At 40.3% G+C, this 23,958-nt stretch overlaps 1 non-coding gene across 1 annotated transcript; it reads right to left on the minus strand.

Moving 5' to 3' along the window:
* Positions 1 to 9,389: 9,389 nt before the first annotated feature.
* Positions 9,390 to 9,496, minus strand: LOC112804613 (small nucleolar RNA R71). The gene has a single exon (XR_003203228.1). It is a non-coding gene; the product is annotated as a small nucleolar RNA R71 (small nucleolar RNA).
* Positions 9,497 to 23,958: the final 14,462 nt, after the last annotated feature.

The raw sequence follows: 23,958 nt of genomic DNA on the forward strand, positions 1-23,958 counted from the left end.
TTATGAATTTTATGATATTTTATTTTTAATTTTTATGTTGTACTTTAACTTAGAATAATTAAACTTAGATCTTGTGTTATTATTTTTCTTTTGTTATTCAAAAGAACTTTTATTGACAATATTTTAGGAATAAATAGGTTTAAACAGGTGAAAAAATAGATTTTCTAGAGCCAAAAAGTACCTTAAAACAAATTTTTTGAATTATGCGGATATATCCGATATTCGATCCGATCCGACCCGTCGGATAGGATCCAACCTAAAAAAATGTGAATATCGTATCCGATCCGATCCGATAAATATAGTGCGGATCGGATAGAATTATAGACTATATCTGATCCGATCTAATTCCTATACAGCCTTAAAAAAAAGTTTGAATAAGTCAAAGAATTTATTGTGTGAGAATTTATTGTGTGAAAATAATTAATTATATAAGTTTTAGTTGTCTGTAAAAAATATTATGTAATTGAAAAATGCTTAAATGTTGGGGGTGAAAATTCAACCAAAAAATTATTTGAGAAATTTGTGATTTTTTAATTCAGTTTTATTTTTTTTTGTAATGATATTTATTGTTTATTTTTTGTTTGTTTCTGTCTCATGCAATTAAGTAAAATTATTTTTAATATATTATATGCTAAATTATATGTCATTTCTAATAGCTATTTAAACATGCTGAATTATCAACCCTTCTTATCAATGGTCAATTATACCTATCATGTTATAAGTAATGGTATAGATAACGGTAATATTTTTAGATAATGCTGAATTTTTATATATTCTTAATATAAAGTTTTGAGTTGTTTCATGAATAGTTTGGGGGTGAATTATCGGCAAATCTTGTAACGTTGGATGTGTATTTAATTATTCTGTTGCTCTTTATAGTTTTGCGAAATTTTCAATTATGTTCTTATACTTTTTTTTTTAATTGGGTTTATACACCAAAATTTTTTTTCAATTAGGTCTCTTTTAGTAATAATTGGCTTAATTGTATAGGGACCCAACTAAAAAAAATTTTTGTACAGAGACTCAAATAAAAAGAAAAAAGGTATAGAGACTCAATTGAAAAAAATTAGTGCAAAAATCCAATTAAAAAAAAAAAATATAAAGACCTAATTAAAAATTTCGTAAAATTATAGGAACCAATAGAATAATTAAATCTATTATAAATCAATATTTAATATATTCTAGATTCCTCATATGAATTTTGAATATTATAATAAAATAATTAGCGTGCATTTTTATAATTTTTTGGATGCGTACTTAATTCTAATTTTTTAAAATAAGTTTGCATTCTTATAATTACAACATCAATAAAAAAAAGTACTTGTGCTGATCTAAAAAAAAGAAAAATAAGAAATAAAAAAAAATTTATGGACAAGTCTGATGAACTTGATGATAAAAATATTACATTCTTAAATTTTAAATTTTATTTATATCATTTTTAGATGTGTATAAAATATATTTTGTGTATGATTTTATTATTATAGATGTGTTATAAATTTATGTAATTAACTAATTTTAAAAATTAGTTAAAGTACCAAATAATAAAAATGTAAAAACAAAATTATAATGAATAAATACTAGTGTTCAAATAAAAAAAAGTTAACTAATAATAAGATCAAATATGTTAGATATATTTTTATTAAATGTAATATAGAAAAATTTAAATTTATTTTTAAATTTTATTTGTATAATTTTAGATGTGTAAAAAAATATTTTTTATATAATTGAATAATTTTAGATGTGCCAAATTTAAAACCTCTTCTTAATTTGTATCTTTTTCTTCTTTACCTTATTGTATCCATAAATTCAAGTTACTATTCCTATGGCTTGATTGAATTTACTTTATTAACAGAAATTAATAAATAATAATAATAATATGGTATGATAATGATATGAAGTTGGTCCCATTAGTCTATTCATGATAAAAAATAATGATTCTAATCATGATATAATATGATAAAATCATATAAGTTTAACAAAACAAATTTATGATGTATAACTAACGTAAATAATAAAAAATTACTTTAATAATAACTAATTTACATATTTTTTTAATAAAGTTTATATATAGAATTTTTTTTGTGGTACATGAGTCTAGATCTGAGAGTTAATTCATTTTTTTAAAATTTATTATTCTTCTTTTACTACTTCGTAGAATGTATTCTTCGTTTTTCATCGAAGTTGATTGACAAACCCCAATTTGACGGTTTGTTTTGTAATGAATTTAGAGTGTTTCGATAACTTTTTGTCACATTTAGCCTATGAATTAGCATGGTTTTGTTATCTCTCCCATATTTGTGCTTAAGTGTAAAAACATGCTTTTTAAGCCTTATTTTGATGAATTCTAGTTTCTCTTTGATTCCATAAGATGCCTTGATGTGTTTGCTAGTAATTCCAGGATTGAAATAGGCTAGGCATGGATCAAAGGAAGCAAGGAAGGAAGCATACAAGTGGAGAGAAGCATAAAAAGTCAAAGAAGCAAAGTCAGCCATGCACGCGCACGCGCACAAGGCGCTCGCGCACACATTGCGAAACAGGCCAAGGACGCGCACGCATACCGTGCGCGCACGCGCCGATGATGGCACATGACCTCACTAATGCAACACGTGTCTGGCGATTTGAGAGGGTTTCTGAACCCATTTTGGCGCCAATTGCTAAGGAAGAGGAATATAAGGATGAAGGATTAAGGGAAAGAAAAAAAAGGAGGGAATCAATTAGGCAATAATACACACTCACTAGGATTAGTTTAGAGTTAGTTTCTAGAGAGAGAAGCTCTCACTTCTCTCTAGAATTAGGATTAGGTTTATGTTAATCTCTCTTTTTAGATCTAGGTTTAATTCATGCTTTGATTCAATTTTCCTTTATCAATTCTTAATCTTCTCATCTCTCTCTTTCTAGTTATGTGCTTTAATAATTGTAATTCTTCATTTTGTTTTGGATAGATTGTTGTTCCTTTGTTTCCTTTCAATAATGCAATTTGAGGTAATTCATGATAATTGTGATTTCCTTGATTGTTGTTGATTAATTCTTTGCAATAATTGTTGTTAAATTCTATTCTTGTTATGAATTTACTATGCTTTTTCTTTTATGCCTTCCAAGTGTTTGATGAAATGCTTGGTTAGATTTTAATGTAGGTTTTGTTCCTCTTGGCCTATGTAGAGTAATTAGTGACTCTTGAGTTATCTAATTCCTTTGTTGGTTGACAATTAGAAGTTGCTAATTGATTTGAATGCCTCTAAAGCTAGTCTTCCCTTTAGGAGTTGATTAGGACTTGAAGAATCAAATTGATTCATCCACTTGACTTTCCTCCATGGTAGAGGTTAACTAAGTGGGAGCAATATACAATTCTCATCACAATTGAGAAGGATAACTAGGATAGGATTTCTAGTTCTCATATCTTGCCAAGAGTTTTATAGTTGTCAGTTTACTTTCTTGCCATTTATCTTTCATGCTTCATATCAAAACCCCAAAATAATTCATAACCAATAACAAGACACTTTATTGTAATTCCTAGGGAGAACGACCCGAGGTCCAATACTTCGGTTTATAAATTTTAGGGGTTTGTACTAGTGACAAACAACTTTTTGTATGAAAGGATTATTGATTGGTTTAGAAACTATACTTGCAACGAGAATTCATTTGTGAAATTCTATACCGTCAAAAATCCAATCATCAAAATGGCGCCGTTGCCGGGGAGTTGCAATGGTGTTGTGTTATTGGTTATTCTATATATGTGAATATTGTGAATATGTTTGCTTTTTGATTCTTTGTTAGTTTTTAGTTTGTTCTTTTTATTTGTTACTATTCTTTGTTTTGCCCTCTCTTACTATCATGAATTCTCATTTTGGCTATGAGTGTGATTACAATTATGTTGTAGGTGATGAGGACTATAATGAAGATGTGTATCAAGGATGGGATAACTAAAGGTGGGAGGAGCCATATGCTTATGATCAATCCTCATGGCAACAACCCCCACCAATGCACTATGAAGAAGAGCTATTCTATGATGCATACCAATCAAATGGCTATGGTGAATCTCCTTGTGACTTTCAAGAACCACCATCATATGCCTATGAACCATACCCTCAACATAACCCTCAACCATACTCACAAGCCCCTCCACACCAAGCACCTTTCTATGACCCATACCCATCGTACAACCAATCATCCATCCCATGTTTTTATGACAATTATGAGCAAGAACCCTTCGAACCACCACAACCCTATCAAGATTACTTCCAAGAACCACCTCAATACATACAATCTCCACAACCTTACCAAGAAGAACCATCTTCCTATCATGAACCCTCTCTCCAAAATGATGAACCTTCCTACCCACCACAAGACTCAATGGACGATTCTCTCACTTTGCTACTTCAAGGACAAGAGGCCATGAAGCGGGATACACTTGAGTTTGTGACCAATTTGACGAAGGTGGTGCACACTTTAGCCCACCAATGTTTGAATATTCAAGGTACTTCCGTGACCAAATGTGAAAAGTTAAAAGAAGAGCAAAGCATGAAGGAGAAAGTGGAAAATCCGGTAAAGAAGGAGGAGTCCAATTTTGTGTTGGAACAATTGGAGGAGCCTATGGTCATTGAAGAACGGGAAGAAATGGTTGAAGATTTAGGAGATGTTGAAAGTCGATGGGAATGTAGCATCATGGAGCCCTCTTCCAAGAAGCTTGATATTGATGTTGAAGAGGGTGCGCAACCTCCAAGGCATATCATCGTTGGAGACTTGGAAGAAGCTTATCAAGAGATGGATTCAATCATAGATGAATTTTTCTCCATCATGGAATCCTCTCCCATTGGACACGAAGTTGAAATTACGAAAGAATGTGCACAACCTCCCAAAGAAAGCGAAAATGGCATGGTGTATATTGAAATTGAAGAATATGAAGAGGTTGAGCAAGAGATGAACTCATTCATCGATGAATTTTTATCCAAAACTGAATCACCTCTCATTGGGCGAGATGAAGTTTTTGAAGACAACACCAAACCACGCAACAAAAGGGATGAGGTTAAATTTGAAGAAGCTTGCGAAGAGGTGGAAACAACTAAAGAAGAGCACAAGGAGGTGGACCTTGCATTGTCTAAGTGTGGGGAAGCCTCCCTTCCCAAGTTACCATCCAACACAACATTTAAGTGGGTAAAATCTCTATCTCTAAGCTTTAATTTCTCACTTGAATATGGTTTGATTGAAAATGATGGTCAACTTAGAACTCTTTGTGGAATTACAAGTAAAAAAGAGTTGTATAGTGGTTGGAAAGTAGGTGTTAAGCTTATCAAGGCCATGGCCCCAAGGTATAGGGATGATGTTGGGACAAGAATCACTTTGTATGAGTCTAGAAGGAAGCATTGGTGGAGTAAAGAGAATTCTGTGTGTCCACCACATTTATGTCAACCAATTGGGGAGCAAAATCATGAAACTAAACCAATGGACGGATGTGAAGATAAGATATGGGATCCCGGTTCGCTATGTGAAGACCAACTATGGGGACTCATATCTTGGGTAGAACTTTGCTCAAGCTTAATAAAAATGGTTGGAAATTTTGTCAACCAATTGGGGAGCAAAGATCCTTGGAGATTCAAGGATGAGTACTGATGAGCGGATAATTTGTACGCTTTTTGGCATTGTTTTTAGTATGTTTTTGGTATGATCTAGTTAGTTTTTAGTGTATTTTTATTAGTTTTTAGTTAAAATTCACTTTTCTGGACTTTACTATGAGTTTGTGTGTTTTTCTGTGATTTCAGGTATTTTCTGGCTGAAATTGAGGGACCTGAGCAAAAATCTGATTCAGAGACCAAAAAGGATTGCAGATGCTGTTGGATTCTGACCTCCCTGCACTCGAAGCGAATTTTCTGGAGCTACAGAAGCCCAATTGGCGCGCTCTTAACGGCGTTGGAAAGTAGACATCCTGAGCTTTCCAGCAATATATGATAGTCCATACTTTGCCCAAGATTTGATGGCCCAAACCGGCGTTCAAAGTCACCCTCAGGAATTCCAGCGTTAAACGCCGGAACTGGCACCCAAATGGGAGTTAAACGCCCAAACTGGCACTAAAGCTGGCGTTTAACTCCAAGAAGAGTCTCTACACGAAAATGCTTCATTGCTCAGCCCAAGCACACACCAAGTGGGCCCGGAAGTGGATTTTTATGTCATTTACTCATCTCTGTAAACCTTAGGCTACTAGTTTTCTATAAGTAGGACCTTTTACTATTGTATTTTCATCGGGGTAGCTATCTTCGTTTTATGCTATCTTAGATCATTGGGAGGTTGGCCTCACGGCCATGCCTAGACCTTGTTCTTATGTATTTTCAACGGTGGAGTTTCTACACATCATAGATTAAGGTGTGGAGCTCTGCTGTACCTCGAGTATTAATGCAATTACTATTGTTCTTCCATTCAATTCCGCTTGTTCTTGTTCTAAGATATCACTTGTTCTTCAACTTGATGAATGTGATGATCCGTGACACTCATCATCATTCTCACCTATGAACGTGTGACTGACAACCACCTCCGTTCTACCTTCGATTGGGTGAATATCTCTTGGATTCCTGATTGCACGATGCATGGTTGATCGCCTGACAACCGAGTGCTCGCCTGACAACCGAGCCAACCATTCCGTGAGATCAGAGTCTTCGTGGTATAGGCTAGAACTGATGGCGGCATTCAAGAGAATCCGGAAGGTCTAACCTTGTCTGTGGTATTCTGAGTAGGATTCAATGATTGAATGACTGTGACGTGCTTCAAACTCCTAGCAGGCGGGGCGTTAGTGACAGACGCAAAAGAATCGCTGGATTCTATTCCGGCCTGACCGAGAACCGACAGATGATTAGCCATGCTGTGACAGAGCATATGAACATTTTCACTGAGAGGATGGGAGATAGCCACTGACAACGGTGAAACCCTACATAAGCTTGCCATGGAAAGGAGTAAGAAGGATTGGATGAAGACAGTAGGAAAGCAGAGAGACGGAAGGGAAGGCATCTTCATGCGCTTATTTGAAGTTCCTACCAATGAATTACATAAGTATCTCTATCTTTATCTTTTATGTTTTTATGCGTTCATCACCATATCCATTTGAGTTTGCCTGACTAAGATTTACAAGATGACCATAGCTTGCTTCATACTAACAATCTCCGTGGGATCGACCCTTACTCGCGTAAGGTTTATTACTTGGACGACCCAGTGCACTTGCTGGTTAGTTGTGTGAAGTTGTGTTTATGCCATGGTATTGAACACCAAGTTTTTGGGGTTCATGACCGGGGATTATGAGAGTTGTGAAAAGTATTGTTCACAATTTCGCGCTACCAAGTTTTTGGCGCCGTTGCCGGGGATTGTTCAGTTTGGACAACTGACGGTTCATCTTGTTGCTTAGATGAGGTATTTTTTTCTTCAGAGTTCTTAAGAATGAATTCTAGTGTTTCAAGGTGATGTTCTTATCATCACCAAAGCTGATTGATCTTCATCAATTTAGCTCTTGAATGCAATGTTCTGCTGAAGCTTGGCTGACCATGTCTAATTCCTTTAGACTGAAGCTTTAGACTAAACATTGCATGATTCCTGGAATTCTCATTAAGAATTTTGATACCTTTTTCCACTTTATTTTCGAAAAGAAAAAGCACAAAAAAATTACAAAATCATAAAAACCAAAAATATTTCTTGTTTGAGTCTAGTGTTTCATTTTAAGTTTGGTGTCAATTATATGCATCCATTCATGTGTCTTAAGGATCTTCAAGTTGTTCTTGATGATTTTTGTGCTCTGATCTTTAAATTCAATTGACTTGAGTGTTTTGTGTGTCTCATATGCATTCTCATTTTGTTAGTGTCAGTGGCATACAAACTGCTAAGTTTGGTGTCTTGCATGCATTGTTATTTGATTCTTGTTGCATTTTGATTTATCCTTATTATTAAAAATCCAAAAATATTTGTAATTTGTGTCTTTTCAAGTCAATAATACAGAAGGATTGAAGATTCAGAACATACTGCAGAAGAATTGCACAGAAAAGCTGGGCGTTCAAAACGCCCAGTGAAGAAGGACAGACTGGCGTTTAAACGCCAGCCAGGGTACCTGGTTGGGCGTTTAACGCCCAAAAAGGTAGTGTTTTGGGCGTTAAACGCCAGAATGTGCACCATTCTGGGCATTTAACGCCAGGATGGCACAAGGGGGAAGATTTTGTTTTCAAAATTAGATTTTTTTTCAAGTTTTCAAAGTTTTTCAAAATCAAATCTTTTTCAAATCAATTTTTCAATCAAATCTTTTTCAAAATCAATTTCTTTCCATTTTCAAAGATACTTGCTACCAATCAATGATTTGATTCAACATTTCAAGTATGTTGCCTTTTCTGTTGAGAAAGGTTTAATGTTTGAATCATATCTTTTCTTGTTAGCTAAGTTTTTAATTTTCAAAATCAAATCTTTTTAAAATGTTTTTCAAATCATATCTTCTCAATCACAATTTTTTTTTTAAAACCAATCATATCTTCTTAACCACATCTTTTTCAAAACAGTTTTCAATCAAATCTTTTTGATTTCTAATTTCAAAATCTTTTTCAAAAATCACTTGACTTCTCTTCCACCCTTGATTTTCAAAAATCAATTAAGGTTTTTCAAAAATGTTTTCAAAATTTTTCACTTAATTTTCGAAAATCACTTCCCTCCTTCTCACATCCTTCTATTTATGGACTAACATTATCCCTTAATGCAAAATTCGAACTCCATCTTCTTTGATAAGTTCGAATTTTCTACTTCTGTCTTCTAGTTTTCTTTTCCTCTGACACCTAAAGGAATCTCTATACTGTGACATAGAGGATTCCACATTTTCTTGTTCCCTTCTCTTTCTTATGAGCAGGAGCAAAGACAAAAACATTCTTGTTGAGGCTGACCCTGAACCTGAAAGAACCTTGAAGAGAAAGCTCAGAGAAGCCAAAGCACAACTCTCTTTAGAGGACCTGACCGAATTCTTCAAAGAAGAAGAACATATGGCAGCCGAAAACAACAATGCCAACAATGCAAGGAAGGTGCTGGGTGACTTTACTGCACCTACTCCCGATTTCTATGGGAGAAGCATCTCTATCCCTGCCATTGGAGCAAACAACTTTGAGCTTAAGCCTCAATTATTTTCTCTAATGCAACAGAATTGCAAGTTCCATGGACTTCCATTGGAAGATCCTCATCAGTTTTTAGCTGAATTCTTGCAAATCTGTGACACTGTCAAGACTAATGGGGTTGACCCTGAGGTCTACAGACTTATGCTATTCCCTTTTGCTGTAAGAGACAGAGCTAGAACATGGTTGGACTCACAACCTAAAGAAAGCCTGGACTCTTGGGAAAAGCTAGTCAATGCCTTCTTGGCAAAGTTCTTTCCACCTCAAAAATTGAGTAAGCTTAGAGTGGAAGTCCAAACCTTCAGACAGAAGGAAGGAGAATCCCTCTATGAAGCTTGGGAAAGATACAAACAATTAATCAGAAAGTGTCCTTCTGATATGTTTTCTGAATGGAGCATCATATGTATTTTCTATGATGGTCTCTCTGAACTATCCAAGATGTCTTTGGATAGCTCTGCTGGGGGATCTCTTCACTTGAAGAAGACGCCTACTGAAGCTCAAGAGCTGATTGAAATGGTTGCAAATAACCAATTCATGTACACTTCTGAAAGGAATCCTGTGAACAATGGGACTAGTCAGAAGAAAGGAGTTCTTGAGATTGACACTCTGAATGCCATATTGGCTCAGAACAAAATATTGACTCAACAAGTCAATATGATTTCTCAAAGTCTGTCTGGAATGCAAAATGCACCAAGCAGTACTAAAGACGCTTCATCTGAGGAAGAAGCCTATAATCCTGAGAACCCTTCAATGGAAGAGGTGAATTACATGGGAGAACCCTATGGAAACACCTATAATCCTTCATGGAGAAATCATCCAAATTTTTCATGGAAGGATCAACAGAGACCTCAACAAGGTTTCAACAATAATAATGGTGGAAGAAACAGGTTTAGCAATAGTAAGCCTTTTCCATCATCTTCTCAGCAACAGATAGAGAGTTCTAAGCAGAATAACTCTGACTTAGCAACCATGGTCTCTGATCTGATCAAAACCACTCAAAGTTTCATGACTGAAACAAGGTCCTCCATTAGAAATTTGGAGGCACAAGTGGGTCAGCTGAGTAAGAAAATTACTGAACTCCCTCCTAGTACTCTTCCAAGCAATACAGAAGAAAATCCAAAAGGATAGTGCAAAGCCATCAACATGGCCGAATTTTGGGAAGGAGAAGAGGCAGTGAACGCCACTGAGGAAGGCCTCACTGGACGTCCACTGACCTCCAATGAGTTCCCCAATGAGGAACCATGGGAATCTGAGGCTCAAACTGAGACCATAGAGATTCCATTGGACTTACTTCTGCCATTCATGAGCTCTGATGAGTATTCTTCCTCTGAAGAGGATGAGTATGTCACTGAAGAGCAAGTTGCTGCATACCTTGGAGCAATCATGAAGCTAAATGACAAGTTATTTGGAAATGAGACCTGGGAGGATGAACCCCCTTTGCTCACCAAAGAACTGGATGACTTGTCTGGGCAGACACTGCCTCAAAAGAGACAGGATCCTGGAAAGTTTTCAATACCTTGTACCATAGGCACCATGACCTTCAAGAAGGCCTTGTGTGACTTAGGGTCAAGTGTAAACCTCATGCCTCTCTCTGTAATGGAGAAGTTAGGGATCTCTGAAGTACAAGCTGCAAAAATCTCACTAGAGATGGCAGACAACTCAAGAAAACAAGCCCATGGACTTATAGAGGATGTTCTGGTTAAGGTTGAAGACCATTACATCCCTACTGATTTCATAGTCCTAGAGACTGGGAAGTGCATGGATGAATCCATCATCCTTGGCAGACCCTTCCTAGCCACAGCAAAGGCTGTGATTGATGTTGATAAGGCCCAAGGATATCCCTCTGTCATCATGGAGAGGAAGCATGAAGAGCTTCTCTCAAAAACAGAGCCCCCACAGTCAAACTCTAAGTTTGGTGTAGGGAGGCCACAACCAAACTCTAAGTTTGGTGTTGAACCCCCACATTCAAACTCTAAGTTTGGTGTTGGGAGGTTCCAACATGGCTCTGAGCATTTCTGAGGCTCCATGAGAGTCCTCTGTCAAGCTAATGACATTAAAGAAGCGCTTGTTGGGAGGCAACCCAATGTTTTATAATTAACTATTTTCTGTTGTTATTTTATCTTTTTTTGTAGGTTGATGATCATAAGAAATCACAAAATCAATGAAAAAAGCAAAAACAGAATGAAAAACAGGAAGAAAAACAGCACACCCTGGAGGACGCACCTACTGGCGTTTAAACGCCAGTGAGGCTAGCTGATGGGCGTTTAACGCCCAGTCTGGCACCATTCTGGGCGTTTAACGCCAGAAAGGGGCACCAGACTGGCGTTAAACGCCAGAAAAGGGCAAGAAGCTGGCGTTAAACGCCAGAAATGGGCACCAGCCCGGCGTTTAACGCCAGAATTGGCACAAAACGAGATTTTGCTTGCCATTTGGTGCAGGGATGACTTTTCCTTGACACCTCAGGATCTGTGGACCCCACAGGACCCCCACCTACCCTACAACTCTCTCTCCTCTTCACCCATTCACCAATCACCTCAACACCTCTTCCCCAAAAACCCTTCACCTATCAAATCCCTTCTTTCTCTTCACCACTCACATCCATCCTTCATAAAACCCCACCCACCCTACCATTCAAATTCAAACCACTTACCCACCCAAACCCACCCTCAAATGGCCGAACCCTACCCTTCCCCTCTCCTATATAAACCCTCCTTCACTCCTTCATTTTCACACAACTTAAACACCATTTCTCTCCCCTTTGGCCGAACACAAAGCCATTCCCTTTCTCCTCCTTTCTTCTTCTTCTACTCTCTTCTTTCTTCTTTTGCTCGAGGACGAGCAAACATTTTAAGTTTGGTGTGGTAAAAGCATTGCTTTTTGTTTTTCCATAACCATTTATGGCATCCAAGGTCGGAGAAACCTCTAGAAAGAGGAAAGGGAAGGCAAAAGCTTCCACCTCCGAGTCATGGAAAATGGAAAGATTCATCTCAAGGGTGCATCAAGACCATTTCTATGAAGTTGTGGCCTTGAAGAAAGTGATCCCCGAGGTCCCTTTTTCACTCAAAAAGGGTGAATATCCGGAGATCCAACATGAGATCCGAAGAAGAGGTTGGGAAGTTCTTACCAACCCCATTCAACAAGTCGGAATCTTGATGGTTCAAGAGTTCTATGCCAATGCATGGATCACCAAGAACCATGACCAAAGTGTGAACCCGGATCCAAAGAATTATCTTACTATGGTTCGGGGGAAATACTTGGATTTCAGTCCGGAAAGTGTAAGGTTGGCATTCAACTTGCCCATGATGCAAGGAGATGAACATCCTTACACTAGAAGGGTCAACTTTGATCAAAGGTTGGACCAAGTCCTCACAGTCATATGTGAAGAGGGCGCCCTATGGAAGAGAGATTCAAGAGGGAAGCCGGTTCAATTGAGAAGGCATGACCTCAAACCCGTGGCTAGAGGATGGTTGGAGTTTATCCAACGCTCAATCATTCCCACTAGCAACCGGTCCGAAGTTACCATAGACCGGGCTATCATGATCCATAGCATCATGATTGGAGAAGAAATAGAGGTTCATGAGGTTATAGCCCAAGAACTCTATAAGGTGGCGGACAAGTCCTCTACCTTGGCAAGACAAGCCCATCACTAAGAAGAGGATGGAGCACACAAGAGACCCCACTCATCATGAGATCCCTGAGATACCTCAAGGGATGCACTTTCCTCCACAAAACTACTGGGAGCAACTAAACACCTCCCTAGGAGAATTAAGTTCCAACATGGGACAACTAAGGGTGGAGCACCAAGAACACTCCATCATCCTCCATGAAATTAGAGAAGATCAAAGGATCATGAGAAAGGAGCAACAAAGACAAGGAAGAGACATTGAGGAACTCAAGCACTCCATAGGATCTTCAAGAGGAAGAAAGAGCCGTCATCACTAAGGTGGACCCGTTCCTTAATTTCCTTGTTCTTTATTCTTCTGTTTTTCGAATTTTTTGTGCTTATGTCTATCCATGTGTGTGTCTTGTGATCGTTAGTGTCTTAGTGTCCATGCCTTAAAGTTATGAATGTCCTATGAATCCATCACCTTTCTTGAATAAAAATGTGCTTAATTGAAAAAGAAAAGAATTGCATGAATTTTGAATTTTATAACAGTTTAATTATTTTGATGTGGTGGCAATATTTTTGTTTTCTGAATGTATGCTTAAACAGTGCATATGTATCTTGAATTTGTGGTTCATGAATATTGGCTCTTGAAAGAATGATGAAAAAGGAGACATGTTACTGAGGATCTGAAAAATCATAAAAATGATTCTTGAAGCAAGAAAAAGCAATGAAAAAAAAAATTTCGAAAAAAAAATAAAAAAAAGAAGAAAAACGAAAAAAAAATATAATAAAGTTGTGATCCAAGGCAGAAAGAGTGTGCTTAAGAACCCTGGACACCTCTAATTGGGGACTCTAGCAAAGCTGAGTCACAATCTGAAAAGGTTCACCCAATTATGTATCTGTGGCATATATGTATCCGGTGGTAATACTGGAAGACAGAGTGCTTTGGGCCACGGCCAAGACTCAATAAGTAGCTATGTTCAAGAATCATCATACTCTACTAGGAGAATCAATAACACTATCTGGATTCTAAGTTCCTAAAGAAGCCAATCATTCTGAATTTCAAAGGATAGAGTGAGATGCCAAAACTGTTCAGAGGCAAAAAGCTAAAAGCCCCGCTCATCTAATTAATACTGATCTTCATAGATGTTTTCGGAATTCATTGCATATTCTCTTCTTTTTATCTTATTTGATTTTCAGTTGCTTGAAGACAAGCAACAATTTAAGTTTGGTGTTGTGATGAGCGGATAATTTGTACGCTTTTTGGCATTGTTTTTAGTATGTTTTTGGTATGATCTAGTTAGTTTTTAGTATATTTTTATTAGTTTTTAGTTAAAATTCACTTTTCTGGACTTTACTATGAGTTTGTGTGTTTTTCTGTGATTTCAGGTATTTTCTGGCTGAAATTGAGGGACCTGAGCAAAAATCTGATTCAGAGACCAAAAAGGACTGCAGATGCTGTTGGATTCTGACCTCCCTGCACTCGAAGCGGATTTTCTGGAGCTACAGAAGCCCAATTGGCTCGCTCTCAACGGCGTTGGAAAGTAGACATCCTCGGCTTTCCAGCAATATATGATAGTCCATACTTTGCCCAAAATTTGATGGCCCAAATCGGCGTTCAATGTCACCCTCACGAATTCCAGCGTTAAACGCCGGAACTGGCACCCAAATGGGAGTTAAACGCCCAAACTGGCACTAAAGCTGGCGTTTAACTCCAAGAAGAGTCTCTACACGAAAATGCTTCATTGCTCAGCCCAAGCACACACCAAGTGGGCCCGGAAGTGGATTTTTATGTCATTTACTCATCTCTGTAAACCTTAGGCTACTAGTTTTCTATAAGTAGGACCTTTTACTATTGTATTTTCATCGGGGTAGCTATCTTCGTTTTATGCTATCTTAGATCATTGGGAGGCTGGCCTCACGGCCATGCCTAGACCTTGTTCTTATGTATTTTCAACGGTGGAGTTTCTACACATCATAGATTAAGGTGTGGAGCTCTGCTGTACCTCGAGTATTAATGCAATTACTATTGTTCTTCCATTCAATTCCGCTTGTTCTTGTTCTAAGATATCACTTGTTCTTCAACTTGATGAATGTGATGATCCGTGACACTCATCATCATTCTCACCTATGAACGTGTGACTGACAACCACCTCCGTTCTACCTTCGATTGGGTGAATATCTCTTGGATTCCTGATTGCACGATGCATGGTTGATCGCCTGACAACCGAGTGCTCGCCTGACAACCGAGCCAACCATTCCGTGAGATCAGAGTCTTCGTGGTATAGGCTAGAACTGATGGCGGCATTCAAGAGAATTCGGAAGGTCTAACCTTGTCTATGGTATTCTGAGTAGGATTCAATGATTGAATGACTGTGACGTGCTTCAAACTCCTAGCAGGGGGGGCGTTAGTGACAGACGCAAAAGAATCGCTGGATTCTATTCCGGCCTGACCGAGAACCGACAGATGATTAGCCATGCTGTGACAGAGCATAGGAACATTTTCACTGAGAGGATGGGAGGTAGCCACTGACAACGGTGAAACCCTACATAAGCTTGCCATGGAAAGGAGTAAGAAGGATTGGATGAAGACAGTAGGAAAGCAGAGAGACGGAAGGGAAGGCATCTTCATGCGCTTATCTGAAGTTCCTACCAATGAATTACATAAGTATCTCTATCTTTATCTTTTATGTTTTTATGCGTTCATCACCATATCCATTTGAGTTTGCCTGACTAAGATTTACAAGATGACCATAGCTTGCTTCATACTAACAATCTCCGTGGGATCGACCCTTACTCGCGTAAGGTTTATTACTTGGACGACCCAGTGCACTTGCTGGTTAGTTGTGCGAAGTTGTGTTTATGCCATGGTATTGAACACCAAGTTTTTGGGGTTCATGACCGGGGATTATGAGAGTTGTGAAAAGTATTGTTCACAATTTTGCGCTACCAAGTACAAAGTAAGCCACCATGACAACAAGCATCTCAAAATGTCCAACTTAAGGACTTAAACTAAAAGTGCTAGGTGGGAGACACCCCACCATGGTAAACTCTTTCCACTCTCTTTTAAATTTACTTAATAAGTGATTTGAGTTACTATTGTAGGTAGATGTTTCATACAAATTTGTTTGTACAACTTAATTGTTAGCTTAGTCACATGCATGTTGTGTTTAGCAGTAGATGAATAATATAAAAATTTCATTTTTGTGAATTGTATGATGGTTGCGTGAATAAGAGTTGTGAACACTATGGGGAACACCCAGCATAATTTTTCAAAAAAAAAGGGGGTGAACGCGTGCGCACAAAGTACGCGCACGCGTCCCTATGCGGATTCAACATCGCCCACATACCCGAGAGTTGGGCCCCTCTTGGGCAAACATTATGCCCTGAGCCCAACCTAACCCACGCGGACGCGCACTACCTGCATGCGCGCCGACTATCAGAACATGGAAGTTCGCACGGACGCGCACCAGCCGCGTCCGCGCCGAGCTGCTGCTGCAAATTTTTGAGCCAATCCCCAGAGAGTTGGGCCAGCTCTGAGCCATTCTTAAGCCCCTGGCCAAACTCAACTCGCGCGGACGCGCACCCGCCGCGTGCTCGCCCGTATGCCAAAAATTGAACACGACGCGAGCGCACGCAACGCGCGCGCGCACCCTATCCCAAATCGTCAACGTACGCGGACGCGCACTTGCCGCGCGCGCATCCTTACGTGCTGCCACCACTCTAGCTTCTAACCCGAGAGTCGGGCATGCCTCAAGCCCACTCTAAGCTTCAAACCCAATCTCATGTATGCGTGCGCGCACTGTACGCACACGCGCCCTTACCTAATCTGCCATACCACGCTAGAGCGCACTGCACGCTCGCGCATGATTCTCCATTTTCGTCAATGCGCGCGGACGCGTACATGCCGCGTGCGCGCCAGTCTGGTAGCGCGACTTCCAGGCCACTCTCCAGAGAGTTAGGCCTAAGTTGGGCCAATTCTAAGCCTCTAGCCCAATTCCATGTACGCGTGCGCGCATTGTACGCACATGCGTCCTTTCCTGGTTTGACTCATCCACGCTTAAGCGCGTTGTACGCACACGCGTAGGTCCCAAGTTCTCTCCGTGAACGCGGACGCGCAAGGTGCGCACGCGTGTCGATTCAAAAATTGGGATAACCTTAGCACGCGAAACACACTGCGCAGTCGCGCACCCCTTTCCCCAACCTCCACCTTTTTCTTCCTCTTCTCTCCCCCAACTCCCGTCACCGCAGCAGCGCCAGCCACCGCCCACGGCCAACTCACTACCTCTCTCGACCATCCACCCCACTCATTCTCTCCCCCTCCACTCGCTCTCTCTTCCTTCTTCCCACATAATAGCCGCGGCAGCATCATCGCCGTCCGCCTCTGCCCCGCCGCCGTCCCATCCTCACCACCGGCGACGTTCTCATCTCCCATCTCACACTCTCCCATCATGTTCCTTCTGTCACCCAGCCAGCTTCCTCTCCTTAGTTTCTCACCCCTCCGCAACACCACCGCCGGCCACTCCCCGCCACCGTCCACGGCGGCGCAGCTCCTGGCCCTATTGCCCCCCCATTTTCTCTGCCATTATTAGTTCTCCTGCTCACAGGTTCCTGCTCCATTCCTGTTTTTCCTTTTTATTATTCGTTTTTGTTAATTTTTGTAATTGCATGTTAGTTAGTTAGACTTAGAACTTTGTATGTTAGGTTAGATAGAAATAATTGCGGTTAGGTAGCTAGGGCTGGATAGAGGATTCTAGGCCTGATAAGTGCTCCGTTTGTGCATAATTTGCTGTCTGCTTATTTGGATGTTGTATGCTGATTTTGAACTATTCTTATGCACTTCTTGTTGCCGGAATACTATACCACTGCTGCTGTACCTCATTGATGTTGTTTTTCTGCGCTAATTGTGCCATTTTGCTATCCGGGAACGTCCAATTTTAAGCCGGAATGCTGCCCGATTTTCAAGGAAATTAGTTTCATTGTGGTCTTTATTTCAGTTTTGGGCAAATTTCCATTTCCTTTTGACTTCCCGGATTTGCACAATCTTTGTGAACATGAACCACAATTTCTCTTTCCATTGCGCATACATATCATCATATCACTAATCCACTTTCTAACTCACTATTTTCTTTAACCATCTAACTTCCACTCACCTTTAATCATCTCTAGTCATCTAACTTTCAAAAATATGTTGATATTATTGCCTTTTGAAGTTGAGTTGTTGACTTTAATGAAGCTTGCATTCTTGGTTTACTTGTTCACCTTTGCGTCTTCTTTGCAACATCATGTTTGTTATTGCCAACTGTATCCTGCACATGCCTTCTTTGTTACATGTTTTCTCGCTTATATTCAATTATATTTTTCAGGATGTCAGATAAGGGCAAAGCCGTAGCCACTGCCTCCAAGAAAAGAAAACTCTCTACACCCTCCATTCCGTCCATCTACAAGCATTATGCTAAGAATCCATTGAATGATGAAGAAAAAGAAAATCAGCAATTGCCTTCTACCAATCCAGACAAATTCCCCAATCTCTACTGTGAGCTTCGGTTTTCTAGATATCGAACAACAAAGCTGAATACTGAGAAGAAGTTGCTCCTACCTAATGATGTGAGACGGTCCATTACCGGTCGGATCCTTGAGTTGGGTATCGACTTTGTTGACCGAGATTTGGGGGATATCAATATATCATGGGTGAAGGAATTCTACTGCAACTTCTTCCGTCCCACATTGGATTCGGTTCAGGTGCGGGGTAGAGAGATTATGATCACTGAGACTGCCATTGGGGAGGCATTACATTGCCGACACATTCCGGATGACCTGTGTGCCCATCAGCAGGCAGAGATAGCCATCCATACCATGACCTTTGACTATGAGGCACTTAGGCGCGTGATTGGGATACCGGATGCTGCATGGGTTATGGATGCGGGCAACACCAAGCCGAAAGGGATGCTCTTTACTCATCTGACTCATGAGGCCAAGACTTGGCAGATGATATTCGCATGCTATGTCCTACCCACCACCCACTTCTCTGAGATCCTTATGGAGATGCTTCTACTGATTGGGTGTGTCATGGAGGGGAAGGATGTATCTTTCCCTAGACTTATCAGACAGTGTATGTGGCGGGCGCATATTTGTGGCCTACTCCCATTTCCTACATTGGTCATGAGTATGGCGGCCCTAGCTGAGGTCCCATGGCTGGACGATAATGTGCGACCACCACCCCCTGATGCTAATGATAGGGAGGTTACTATCCCCTGGGGTGGCTGGGTGCATGAGAGACCACCTGCTAGACGCCGCTCTCGGGCTAGAGCTGTCATGGGGACACCTTCACCATCAGCCCCTACAGCTGCCCCATCATCCTCTATAGCTGCAGCTCCTTCATCATCCACAGATCCACCAGCAGCCCCTGAGCCGACCTATCTCCTGGTCCAGCGTCTTTTCCGGTTCTTAGAGCACGAGAGATGCCATGTCAGACGCCGTTTAGACCGGATGGACCAGGCACTTATTTCTTTGGGTGCTGAGCTACCTCCGCTTCCCGATTCTCCGGCCTCCGATGAGCAGGATCATCAGGAGGAGGATGCGGAGGCACCAGTTCAGCAGGATGCCCCTGACACTACAGAGCCACCACGGACTCATGAGGAGCCGGTCCCACAGCCACAGCCAGAGCCAGAACCTATCGTTGTACCTCCCACTGATCCTCCGGTTTAGCATCGAGGACGATGCTTGGTTTTAAGTGTGGGGAGGGCACCGGTAGCATTATTTGGGAACCGGTGAAATTTTCGGCCTAGTTATCTTATCTTGCACATCTTTGTATATATTTTGATGCATTTCTAATTTGCTTTGGATACTTTTATTGCTTATTTTGGATTTTAGATATTTTGATGCTTTTGGATATTTGTAGATGTTTTGGATGATAGATTTCGTACTTTTAGTTGGATCTTTCTTTATACATTTTTGTTTATCTTTTTTTTAGTTTAGTTTGTGGTTGTGATTAGAAATCATACTTGAATTGCAAATATTTAGTTACCCTTTTTGCATAAGAAATTGATTTTAAGTGAAAAAGGAAAAGGTGAACTAGGAAAATTTTTGGATTTTTCAATCACAACAATGCTTAGTCAAATATTGAGATCTTTCCAAGAAGTTTAAATATAGGGCATTAACCCAATTGATTGAAAGAAAATTTTTGGTAAAACTTGCTTGAATTTCATACTTTGTGAAGCATGTGTTGAACTAAGAACACAAGCTTGTGAGACTTGAGCCTATTGATGTGGTTACATTTTATAACCACTTATTTTCCATTCTTGTGTGAATTTGCTCTCTTTCTATGATTGTGACCCTTGATTTGCTTGATTCTATATATCCATTTATTTCTTGTATTTATGCACTTATATGATTGAGGCCATTACTTCATTAGCCACTTACCCAAATAGCCAACCTTTTATTCTCCATTGTTAGCCAATTTTGAGCCTATGCTTAATCAACTTGTTCTTATTTTAGCACATTACAAGCCCAAGGCGGAAAACCAATGAAAAGTCATTGTTTGGATCCTTGATTAGCCTAAGCTAGTGAGAGTGCTTATTATTCAAAGTTGGTGAGGCTCGGGAACATTGGATGGGATAAGAGGGGTAGTACATTCTCATGTTTAGGAATTGGGTATATATTCATGTATTGATTAAATGTAGAGACCTTATGCATTGATGTTCTTGTATATAGTTTGAAAGAAAAAAAAAAGAAGAAAAAAAATTATCTAAAAGAAAAAAAAAAGAGAAAAAAATGATGATAGAAAAAGAAAAAAATATAATAAGAAAGGGACAAAATGCCCCAAAGTGAAGTCAACAAAAAGGAATCAATGCATAGGTGTTATGGATCAAGATATAAGAATGCATGAGTATGTGAGAAAAAGTGAAGAATGGGTAGTTAGAATAGTTTGAACTTGTATAGGTCATTATATAGTTAGGTGGGGAAGTCTATGCTAATCAAAGATTCAAATCCTAGCCCACTTAACCATAAATGATCCCACCTTAACCCTAACCCCATTACAACCTAAATGAAAGACCTCAAGATGAATGTATGCATGCATTGAATAAGTGTTGATTGTTAGAAGAAAATCAAATTTTGAGAAACATGATTAGAAGAGAATTGAGTGAATTAACCCTTAAACACCTGAGTGAATAGAGCGGATACACATCCAGTGAGGGTTCAAAAGTCCAATCACATGTGTTCACCTATATTTCCCATATTCTTTCAAGTTTGAACTCCTTTTGATAATTCAATACAATTGTGGCTTGAACTTAATTCTTATTGCCTAGCTCTTACGCCTATACATATCTCTTGGGAATTGATTTGTTTGAACTAAGCATTTCCAATTGCTTAGATAATTGCATTTAGATAGGATTCATATAGTTTAGTTGCATTCAATAAATGTCATACCCCTTAGTTCTTTTTTTTATTTTAGCATGAGGACATGCTAAGGTCTAAGTGTGGGGAGGTTGACAAACCCCAATTTGACGGTTTGTTTTGTAACGAATTTAGAGTGTTTCGATAACCTTTTGTCACATTTAGCCTATGAATTGGCATGGTTTTGTTATCTCTCCCATATTTGTGCTTAAGTGTAAAAACATGCTTTTTAAGCCTTATTTTGATGAATTCTAGTTTCTCTTTGATTCCATAAGATGCCTTGATGTGTTTGCTAGTAATTCCAGGATTGAAATAGGCTAGGCATGGATCAAAGGAAGCAAGGAAGGAAGCATACAAGTGGAGAGAAGCATAAAAAGTCAAAGAAGCAAAGTCAGCCATGCACGCGCACGCGCACAAGGCGCTCGCGCGCACATTGCGAAACAGGCCAAGGACGCGCACGCGTACCATGCGCGCACGCGCCGATGATGGCACATGAATTTGCATGAATTTTAAATGTCCAAATTTATGATGTTTCAGTTGGTTGTCGTTACGATAATGACTCTAATCTATATGTGTCTAAGGACAAAAATAGATTAAATATTATTTAAGTAATTTAGTTTTAATATTGGTATTTGTTTGAATTCGTTTTACATAAATTTAAATTTAAATTGTTGTCTCAATTTATATATTACAACTATTTTTATTGGATATGTTATTTTTATATGTTTTAATGATATAAGATTTCTTTTTTCTGATATTTAAGTTTTTTTTCCTTGGATATATGTATCACCTTTTTTTCTTTTTTTGTATTTTAGATTAGTAATGCAATTCTTAATAAAAGTGTACTTAACACAAAAACAAAAAATTAATATCATTATTTGAAGAAAAACGAAAATGTATCTGAAAGAAAATAAAACGAAAAATTAAATTTGCTCTATTAAAAAAATTGTATACAATTTGCGTATTGTTACGGACTACCAAAGTCCAGCCCAAGAAGTCGTCGGGTCGGGGGCATTACCCCACCCAGGTCCAAAACTCCAGCAAAAAGGCTCCCCAGGTCGGTCCCTAACACCCGACCCAAGGCCCGACCGAGTTACCACCCAAAGCACGCTACCGCTCAGGTCGATGCCCTCAGGGTCGGTACCCGACATCCCAACCTGAAGTAGGGACGACCCTCTAACGTGGAAAGCGACAGCTCACAGATCCTCTATCAATGGGCCTGGCCATTAATAAGCCCACCCAACACAGTATATAAGGGGAGAGGGCAGCTCTCCCCCCAAGGTATGTCACATCCTTACCTAATTCTGCCACTCTTCAGTACGGACTCTGACTTGATCGTCGGAGTCTCTTTGCAGGTGGTCACCCCCCCGCTCCGTTTAGCCTCCGACGATGCCATCGCACGATTTCCCTCACTCCACGCCAGCTCGGAGTCTTCCCCTCTCTTCTACTCATCGCGTACCGACAACCCGAGAACACCAGGTAACGATCATTGGCGCCGTCTGTGGGGACCCCGATGCAGACATAGAGCGACCCATCACTTCGGAGGAGCTACGCGAAGGGGGTGGGGCCCGTTTGAGCAGGGCGAGTTTGACGGCCCGAGCTGCCAAACACCCGAGATCCTTCGTTCAACCCAACCAACAAATGTACACCAAGACCCCCGAAAGGCGCCCCTTCGGGGGGACGGGAGCCGATAGCGCCAAGATCATGCAAGAGCTCAGGCATAGGGTACAAAATCTCAAGCGGGAGTTGGCGGCAAGGGGTGAATCCCATGAAAATGCCGGCCACTCGCACAGCGGAGCTAGCCGATCCCACGCCCGCACCCGCTCCCCTCCCGAGCACACGACAGCCAAGGTAGAAGCCTAACAAGGCACGAAGAGGTGCACACGCAAGCAACTTCCAGACCCACTTGAAGCAAGTCGGAAAGCCGCTGGAGGTCTCAGAAAGAGGAGGCTAGGCGACAACAAGATCCTATTATCATGGGACCAACTTCTTTTCACCCCTCAATCCTCAAGGTCCGGCTCCCGAGAAACTTCGACAAGCCGACGGACATGAGGTACGATGGGACCAAGGACCCCCAGGAGCATGTCACAGCCTTTGAAGCAAGGATGAACTTGGAAGGGGTAGGCGACGCGGTTAGATGCCGAGCATTTCCCGTAACACTGGCTGGACCAGCAATTAGATGGTTTAACGCCCTCCCGCAGGAGTCCATAACAACTTTTGAAGACATATCTCGAAGCTTTCTGGCTCGGTTCACGACGCGCATAGCCAAGGCAAAACACCCAATCAACTTACTGGGGTCACCCAAAAACCCGGGGAGCCAACTAGGAAGTTCCTAGATAGGTTCAACGATGAGTGTTTGGAGATCGACGGCCTCACGAACTCAGTTGCTAGTCTATGCCTTACAAACGACCTACTAAACGAAGACTTTAGGAAGCAACTCACAACCAAGCCCGTGTGGACCATGCAGGAAATTCAAAGCGTGGCCAAGGAATACATCAATGATGAAGAAGTCAGTCAGGTTGTAGCAGCCAACTAATGGCAGCTCCCTAGCTCGATAGCCCGACAAGCTCCCCAAGCCGACAGGTACAAAGAAGCTCCCAGGGACGGCACCCTAAAAAAACTACCCAAGCACCCACGGGTAGGAAGGTTCACGAACTACACGCCACTTACGACGCCCATAGTAGAAGTTTACCAACAAATTGCAGACAAGGGAATACTGTCAAGACCTAGACCACTAAAAGAGAGAACGGGGGGCAACAAGAGCTTTTACTGCAATTATCACAAGGGGTTTAGGCACAAGACCCAAGACTGCGTTGACCTCAAGGATGCCTTGGAACAGGC

This window comes from Arachis hypogaea, chromosome 5, assembly GCF_003086295.3.
Source record: "Arachis hypogaea cultivar Tifrunner chromosome 5, arahy.Tifrunner.gnm2.J5K5, whole genome shotgun sequence".
NCBI lineage: Eukaryota > Viridiplantae > Streptophyta > Magnoliopsida > Fabales > Fabaceae > Arachis > Arachis hypogaea.